The sequence below is a fragment of the Diplotaxodon limnothrissa genome, linkage group LG18 (genome assembly GCF_057381915.1).
Source record: "Diplotaxodon limnothrissa isolate DT_005_m linkage group LG18, D_limnothrissa_male_GT1.1, whole genome shotgun sequence".
Taxonomy (NCBI): domain Eukaryota; kingdom Metazoa; phylum Chordata; class Actinopteri; order Cichliformes; family Cichlidae; genus Diplotaxodon; species Diplotaxodon limnothrissa.
Window position 1 is genome coordinate 29,179,638 of NC_140613.1, and position 9,691 is coordinate 29,189,328.

A 9,691-nucleotide genomic window follows, 5' to 3' on the forward strand; every position below is an offset into this window, starting at 1 on the left:
CAGTTGTATTACAGAAAGAGGCTAAAAAATCCCTACTGAAAACAGCACTGACACCCATAACTAAGCTAATAAATGAAAACACAGCATTGGAACACAGCCTTCTCTTTAGTCCAAAAGGGTCATGTCATGACATGACAAAATAACTATGCAGTTAAAAACACAACAACTTCAGCAAGTGTGTAAGTGGGCTTTTTCCAAACCAAAAGTACTAAGTATGTCCCTGGCAACAAATTTTAAAGTTGTTTAAATGAGAAACAAAATTGAGTAGTTGATTAGACGAAAAGAGCGCAAAAAACCTCAGAAAACCTGTAAAACTGAGCTCGCTTTCAATGCATGAAGATGAACTTTGGCCACGCAAATACCATGAGTGTATTTTAGGAGCTATATGAAATGTGCAGCATATTGCATCATGACATCACAAACATATTATCAGATTAGTCTGCAGAGTCTTTCTAACCTTTGCAGTGTTAGCAGCAATGGTTTCTTACCTTATAGTGTTCACACCCTCGGTGAAAAACTTGGTTAAATTCCATTTTATTCTGATATTTTTTTTAAAACTTTAAAGTGCAGCAGAACAGCACTGATTAGCATAGGCATCTGTTTACTCTCCACCTCTGCTTCTATTTACAGATATAGAGGATATGACATCATACATGCTACGTCATGCATGCTTTGCTTGAGATTTATTCTCGATATTGGATCTGCTACAATCACTGCTTTGGAAAAATGTGTATTCCCTGACTGGTTGGCAGTGGTTTCCAAAGGTTGCTGTGTCTTCTCAGGTGGAATCAGATTCAAAGTAGGCACAGCTAGTTGCTAGCAGACTGCTTGTTAGCAAACTGCCACAGTTGCCTATAATTTTCCATGTTTGCCTGCAAATAGTGAGTATTTGCAGGCAAACATTGCAACTGTCGGAGTGGTTTTACAACTTGAAAAACTGCTAACATGTTTCATAAGGTTGAACTTTTACTTTGAAGGCAAACGATCTTCATATCTGGTTGCACTTTTCACAGTTTAACTACAGCTCTGAGAGTACCTGGCTATTGTTTGTAGACAAGTCCATCACTTTAATTCAAACTATGGCCACAGCGTCTCTACAAATCATTTCCCCAGTGACTGCGTCCAACCACTAGTCATTTTTTTCCTCAGTACTGGTGATTGCCATATGATTACAGACCAATCTCTAGGCCTGTGTGACTGGGGCTTTATTCACTTGCTCCTACATTGTCACCATGATTGTCACATATCCAAAATAGCAGATAAGTTAATGTCACATGGTTAATGGTCACATGTCTGCAAAACCACAATAGGGAGAGGGTGACCATCACGGCTGCAGCCCAGGTGAGTAGCTTATGGTGTTGCGATATCTTGGATCCGATAACTACCTTTACACATTAACATAACATGTTTAACTGACTAGTATTTCTGACATCGACCAACAATGATAGCAACTTTTGAATGTCTAACCAAACAGTCACGCACATCCCCAATAATAGTACAATAGTTGAGGTTGGACTCTTTTCTGGACTAAAAAGGTTTGTTATCTTCTTTCTTACAGAGAGGAAGAATGAAATTAAATTACAAGGTGTTACTAGCTGATCAAACGCTAGCATAGCTGTATCATAATAACTTTAGCTCAGTGTAAAAAAAGCCTTTGACTCTGGTACAAAAGCTGATGAACATCAGCTTCTGTAGGAACTGCACATCGTGTGTCTCAATGCTCAATAATCACACACAGTGTGACATTCTTACAAACCACAGTAATGCAAAAATTTAAAAAAAAAATCAATCAATAAAAATATGTACAAAAAAAGAATCAAGGCCTTTAAAATAGTTGCTCTGTGGCTTACTGCCACACTTCAAAAAATCATTACACTATTGCTAATTATATCAAGTGCAATTCATAAGGTCATTTCAACAAATCAAAAATCAATAACGTTTGAATTTGGTTTGGTCAAGTTTGCACTTTACTTGCAGTGAGGGCGTTACTTTCAGCTAAACATTTAAAACATTGATTCGAGAGTTTGAATGTAGATGTGTCAGCTGTTGATGGAACTAATTAGCCTGCTCTGTTTACCTGATGATTTCTTTTGTGGCTAGCTTAGACATAGCAATAATATTCTGATGACAATGGTACAAAACAGTTTATATATAATAATTACCAAATGTTATTGCTGCTCTGTACTGAAAGTCCCAGCCCCTACTGTTTCTGCTGCACAGAGATTCATGCAGTGTGCAGAGACACAAGTGCACGATTGTCACAGCACTGACACCGGTCTCACTACCAACTCCTCACCCAGGCACGCTTGAGTAGGATGTCTTAACGTCAAATTTGAATGCAGTGGCTTTGCGTATACCATTTTTAGCATGCAGAGTTAACATCTTCAGTGGGCAAACCTAGCCCTTCAGAGCGTTCATCCAATTATCCGCACAGTTTCAATGCACGTATTCCCAGTAAACGTTCAAAGTCCGGAGCTTTGCAAATGAAATTCACTTAAAAGAGCTGTGACAAAGACTTGACTAAATCTGCGCCGGCTGGAAGTGTCTTCTCATTTTTCTGTTAAATCAGTTTTCCCGTATTGTTGTACCTGATAAATTCCTGTGCGTCCAGAGTAATGTGGGAATCTTGTTTTTATTTCTGTTACTTATGTTACTGGCATTGTTGTAGCTGACTTTGCCATAGTAGTGACTGCATAATGGCATATTGTGATAGTACTCTGTAATATAGCCACATCATCTTGTTACCCTGTTGCAGCTTTCCTTTCTGCTAATTAAAGCAGAGAATCCCCAACAATGCAATTTATCTTGATTTGTTGTCTATCACTGTGCTGTTGGGGTTTTAGTATATTGAAATGTTTATGTTCCTGCAAGATGAGCAGTAGATGCAGCCATTAGGGGATTTCAGACTCTTCTTTAGCTTGTTCTATTTGTGTATTATAGCCTGTAGTGCACGAATAGCCTATCATCAGTGGAGCCGTAGCTTTCTAAGCTAAGTGTGACTCTTTAATGTTTCCCTAAAGTTAGACTGTACTGTACACTTTTACTGCTTAGATTTACTGTAATGCATGATTAATTTGTACTTTTATATTTATCATTGCATAAGCTTAATGTCTTTATGTGTTTAACATTTTTTGCCATTAACAGTAGCCATATTGAAGGAAAAGTATACTACACACAGTCTCCGTGTTTACAGTCTTGATTTACTTCACAGACAACACAACTGCCTATCTATATCTTCAAAAGGCTAAACATTTTATTAAGTCCTTATATAAAGCGTTAAAAAAATCCTTGTAGCTTTATAATATGCTTTATATGAAAAGACGTATTAAGGTATTGTGGAAAAGTCTAGGTGCAGAGGTTTATTGAAACATAAGCAAACATACTTGGAAATACAGTATATAAGCGATAACCCACATAGCAAGCAGGTCTGGCCCGGATCTGGTATCAAGCTGGCTCTGCTGGCTGACTTCTGGCATGATAAGACGTATGTCATCCAGATATGGGCCAGGTCTGGCAATGATGGCACTCTCTATGCAATTGCATGCCATATCTGGCCCGATTATGGTTTGGTTTATGTGGCCCAGGCCCATAGAAAACAGGCCGGGATCCGGCATCAATCTGGCACTTCTGACTGGCTGGTGTTATGGCAGGGTGAATGTCAACCAGATGTGGGCCAGGTCTGGCAATGATGCACTATTTATGTTCCTATTTTCCTATTTTAGCTAGAAGACCCAAATGCCAAGTTGCAATACTATACTGCTATGGTAGCCAACATTTCACAGGTTTGACAGGTTTGTGAGTGTACACTTTATCCAAAACCTAGTGAGAGTTTACTCATCTTTGCCAGTGGGTGGCTGTAGCTCAGGCGGTAGAGCAGGTCATCTACTGATTCAAAGGTTAGTGGTTCGGTCCCCTGGCTCATCCAGTCTGCATGTCAAGAGTGTGAAAGTGTATGAATGTAGTTAGGAAGCACTCAGTTAAGAGAAAGTGTGTGATTGGGTGAATGTGGCATGTTGTATAGAGCACTTTCAGTAATCTGGGAGAGTTGAAGAATCAGTCTGAACAGAGTTTTTTCATGTTACTTTTGCACTATTATGCACATGTTGTTATTACATGGCTTAATTAAGGTACACATTAGGCTGACATCTGGGGCCAGAGCTGAAACTGTTCTGGGCCAGCACAGGGCCAGCAGTGTGTCTGCAACTGGCCCGTGGCTGCACACAACTTACACATGGCCCACATACCACAAAGAATGACAGCCCTTTGGTTGCCCAGACCAGGTTTGCCAGAGATAATCCACACATGGGCCAGCACAGTACCACCAGTGTGTCTGCAACTGGCCTTGTGCTGGCCCATGAATGGGCCACATTTGGCAAACCAGATCTGGGCCACCAAAGGGCCGTCATTCTTTGCAGTATGTGGGCCATGTGTAAGCACATTGTGTGGGCCACGTCTGGGCCATACCAATTTTGCTATGTGGGAAGCTTAAAAGTCAGTATTTTTTATGAGCATCTAATAAAGTAACTGCTTTATTATGGCAGCTGGTGACTTTACTCGTGTCATAACATTAAAAAAATAATGATTTTTATCAATACAGTCATAATCAGTCATATTTGAGATTTATAATCTTTTTTTTATCAGTGTGATTACCTGACATTTTTCTTTCCACAGGACTCTGCTGTGCCTGTTGGCTTGGGAGAAACAAAGTGAGGTGAGAATTTTTAATAATAATAATAATAATAATAATAATAATAATAATAATAACAACAACAACTTAGATTTGTATAGCGCTTTTCAAGAAACCCAAGGACACTTTACACAAGAGTAAAAACACTATTTGCTTGAGGTTGAGGGTTTTGTTGAAGAGGTGAGTTCTGAGAAGCCCAGCCCAATGCACCGTCCAGTGACGTGGCATTGGGAAGATCATATGGGAGAAAGTACCAGAAAGTGGGGGCCGCCACACTGAAGGTTGTGTCCCCAAAGGTATGGAGGTTAGTGCGAGGGACAGAAAGCAGACCCATGGCTGATTTTTATATCTCTCTTCTGTTTTCCACAGTTTGTGCTAAAAAACATAGCAATGACCTGAATAGATTTTCTAGCTTTGGATCATGTAAACCTGGGTGAAATATCACTCTGTGTTTAATCATGCCTCGAATAAAAATGATTACGGAAAAAATTCCACATTTTCAACCGAGCATCCAAACTAAACACCGCTGCTGAAAAACATTCCACTTGACTTGAAACAACACACAGGGGGTTAATTACTGTTTCTTACTCTTTGTTTTTTCTACAGTTACGCACAAGCTTACAATCCCAGCTCTGGTATTCATATTTACTACAGCTGTTAAATATGAATAAATCTCACATCTGATCTTACGTTGTAAAACAGTTTAAACACCATCAAAGTTGCATAAATCCAAAACAAAAAAGCATGTGCGGAGGAAATCTGTGCGCAAAGTTAGTGCCATGAAGCATTAGATGGAATTTGTGCAAACCCTTCTTCTGGGAAAAGGACAGGCGAGGCAGAAATGCGTCAATAATTCAGTCTCACATATCTCATATTTGACCTTACAGAAAAATTAATTCTCTTGTGTGGAAGTGAGTTTGAAGAGAGATGAAAACAGATGCTTGAGAAAAGGTGTAGATGGGGAAAAATAAAATAGCAAAATAAAAAAATAACAAAAAAGAAAAGAACAGCATCAGTATGAGAACCATGAGCTTTCACTCCTCTCTGCTGCATCCTCACTCACGTGTTGATTGATGGGATCACTTAGGCATAAAAAAGAGACAGCTACATCAGACTGGCAAAACATCTCAGCAATAAAGGCTCGTGTGCGTACCTATTGTGAATATATATTATACTAGTAACGTGTGCTAAACTCTCCCGTTCTATTTTTTTAATGAAAAGAATTCAATTTTTAATGTTGACAGCTGCCCTTGGCAGTCCTTGAAGGGTTTTAATAAACCAAAAACTCTAATCTCTTCTTCAATCTTAAACATATTCATCCCTACAATATGCCTTTCAGAAACCATAAACTGCCTCCTGCATGAAAAATGGGGAATAATCCACTCACACAGTGACCAATGTTGTATTGCAAAGTGCCCGTGTATTTTGGAATAGCAAAATCATGTACTGACTACTCATTTGAGGTGCACTTAGCAGTGGCAGTACATTAAAAGTCTTGATTTCCATATTACTGCCATCATTAGTGTTATTTTTGCATAACTTTCTGTCTGTTAAATCAATTAGGGAGGTCTCTAATAACCAGCATGGGTCTGCAGGTAAACTGGTTGAGGGAATCATTTGGAGTAATTAGCAAAGGTGCACAATGTGGTTTCAATGCATTCAGCTTTTATGCCTTAATGGAGACGAGCAAGCGTTGCCATTTTTGGATGTACTGCAGTTTTATTGGACAGTCTTATGCTTGCTTCTGTGTTTTTGTCTACCTGCTGTGATCCACACAGAGAAAGTAAGACTCAATCAGACACAGCAACATTAGCCTGATGACTTATATGTACTGAATCCATTGTGCCCATGACAACCATTGTGAACCGAGCTTTGTCGGACATGCAATGACACAGCCCGCGAATTGTGTTATAGTAGACACAAAGAAAATCCATTTACTTGGTGGGGGCAACTGGAATAAGAGTATTTCACATTTCATTGTGTGAGATAGGCAGCATAATACATCATCTGTGATAAGAAGGTGTTGTTGTGAGTTTCAGCCAGATGGTTGTGTCTTTTTTCTGTCTGGGGAATGCTGTACTTTTATCCTTTGTGTTAGCTTAGCTCCCTGGCGGTAATGCTGCTGTTGGCAAATCTGTATGTACAGTGTCACCTGAAACTGAGTTTTCCATTAGTGATCATACCATCAAACGGAAATCTGGGTATAAAACGAATCCAGAGTTATTTGTAGTAATGAATAGGCAGGCTAGCTGTTTTTCTAGTCTCAGTCTTTATGCTAATGTGGGTTGGTTGGCCAATTGATTATTTGATCTCCCTTTTTTCCAAAACATTCTTGATATTCATTTGCAACGGCGGATACATTCATTGAGGTCCTTCTCCTTCTGTGTTTTGTGTCTCCCACTGGCATGTGTTTGTATATGTGTGCTTACCTCTTTCCAGAGTAGGTGCAGTCACTAGAGGACTTATGAAAAAGTACAAGTCTTAGCTGATGTCTTCAGCTGGACATGGCCCCAGCCTCAGTTGGGTGGTGGGGGTATGTGGCGAGGCGTGGTTCGTTGCGTGGCTGCGGGGGAAGCTCTGTATAAAAGTCTGTACTGGGTCCTGTTGTAGTCGTTGTTGTTGGTGGCGTATGGGCGGGTGGGAACTGAAAAGCTGCAGGTGCGAGTATTGTGGAAACCACAAGAGGAAATAAAGTGTGTGCTGACAAGTGTGATAATGTGGTGGGGTCCGTCATTCGTGCCACATTTATGTTTTAATGCTCTTAGTACTGCTGTTTATTTCTAACATGACAGTTCCACGTTAGAGCTCTGCAACATTAAACTGATACATTTAAACATTAAAGGTTGCTGTCAGCCTAATAAAGGATTTTTTATTCTGGCGATTAAACAGGCATTGTTGGTGATAGGCTACAAATGTAACTAATCAGTTTTCTAATCTGTGTTCCAGTGTCTGTAAGTCCAACAGTGTAACTCATCAGCATTTGGACTAAGTGTACTTGTATACATGCACACTGCAGTGATAATGTGCTGCACAGTTTACTGTAAGTAGGCTTCATTCAGTAACGTTAGCTTTACTGATCGCTTATATAAAAGTTATTTCTTCAGGAGAGAATCTATATCAGACTTAGAGGAAAGCAAATAAAAGAATCATGATTTTAAACTGAAGCTCTTCAGCCAGACAGTAAGACCCACTTCACCAAACCTCTCTGGTGCCTTATTGCTTCATTTTATGAACCTCAATAGTGGCGGCTACAGTAGATATATATACAAAAATGTCTACTCCTTAGTCTGCCAAGCTCTAGGTTCCAAAATGCATAATGATGCAAATAATCATAAATATGGCACTGCATGTCCATGTTTTATGCACTAAAAGTTAGTTAGTATGTTGATACCTGAAGCCTGTGCCACCTTCTCTATTTTCAACCCCAAACAGAGCTGCTTGTTTGTTTTTTGTTTCAAAAATGGCTCTTGTCTAGAAAGTTCATGAAACCAAACAATTTTGAAGCAGTTTTGCTTGTTTTATCATATAGCTATATAGAAACCACCTTCAGCAAACACATACTGCAACAAAAATGTACTACATGCACAGGATGGTTCACTTGTGCATATACCAGTTCTGGACTATTTAAGAGAGCATTCTCAGACTATACAATACTTTTGTTTATTTGGCTCCGTGGCATCGTGCTGATACTTTCAGTGTTAGTGGCAGACAGAAGCAGGCTTTACATTTTTAAAACATGTCCTTTGGCTGTAATCCTTATTAAGCTGCATAGCATAACCATGACATTTAATACTCAGTAATAAACAGCTTTAAAATACCTACAGAGAGGCCAGTTTAAAAAGAATATTGACATGTTTTTGAACAAGAATCAATACAGCTCTGGGTCTTGGTGTAAAGCAGCAGAGATTATTTGGGTTTTCAACACATTTTCAGTTGCAACCATCTATCTTAGTCCACAAGTAGCTGTGAAAGGACACTTGATATCTGCAGTGTTTAGCAGAAAAGGGAAAGAATAAATGGTTTATGAACCATTGACCTCTCACAGACTGGCCTCTACACTGTGACTCAGATCTACAGTCTCTCTATAAAGCCCTTTTCACATCTCATAGAATGAAGGGAAGACCACAGGGAAAAACTACACACTTCAAATATGGTCTATAGAGTCAGAAAAAGAGGGGAAAGGGAAAAACTTTCTCTTTTAAAATACATTTTATTATGTAGAAACCAAAGACAAAATGTACATTATTAACATCATAATGGTAATCACAGACTGACGTTAATGAAGCTTGAGTTCTTTCAGAGAGTCGACTTCACACATTAGAAATGCTAATATCTTGTTCTAGTGTTGCAGTCAGCAGGTATAAAACAACACAACATGTTAACATCAAGAAAAACAATGCTATGATACAAACATAAAAAAGACTAGATTTCTGCATTCAGAATGAACCTCTATAAACAAATCCACCTACCCACACCCACTCGCACATATGGGTAATGTTAATGTAGTTTCAGTAAGAGGATTGCTTTAGGCCTAATTCTAATGGGATGTGTAGCAGGATTCACAAAACAACTGTACTTCACTCTGAGAATTAACTTTGTACTATACTACACAAAACATAGACGAAACACGAAAAGTAAAGCGTAACGAACGAAATTAGAATAAAGCAGACACTGTGTGCTGCATCGTTTCAGCCTCTTTTTAGTGTAACTAAACTTTTCTGACGAGGTTACCCACCTAGAGTTATCCTTAAAGGGTTGATTTTGAGACAGAAAGCTGTGGTTCATGTGTTATTTCCCCTTCAATCGTCAGTCTTCTTAACCCATCACGAGTGTCATACAGTCAATCAAGAAGCTCTCTCAGAGGCCACTTGTGAACCAGGCTCCCCCAGAAATTACTGACTGACAATCTCCCCTCTTTAAAAGGCCAGATAATAATCTGATGCTTCAAATCACTGCACCAAGGTGATTTCCATTATTGTCTTTAATTAAAAGTCCATCAACATA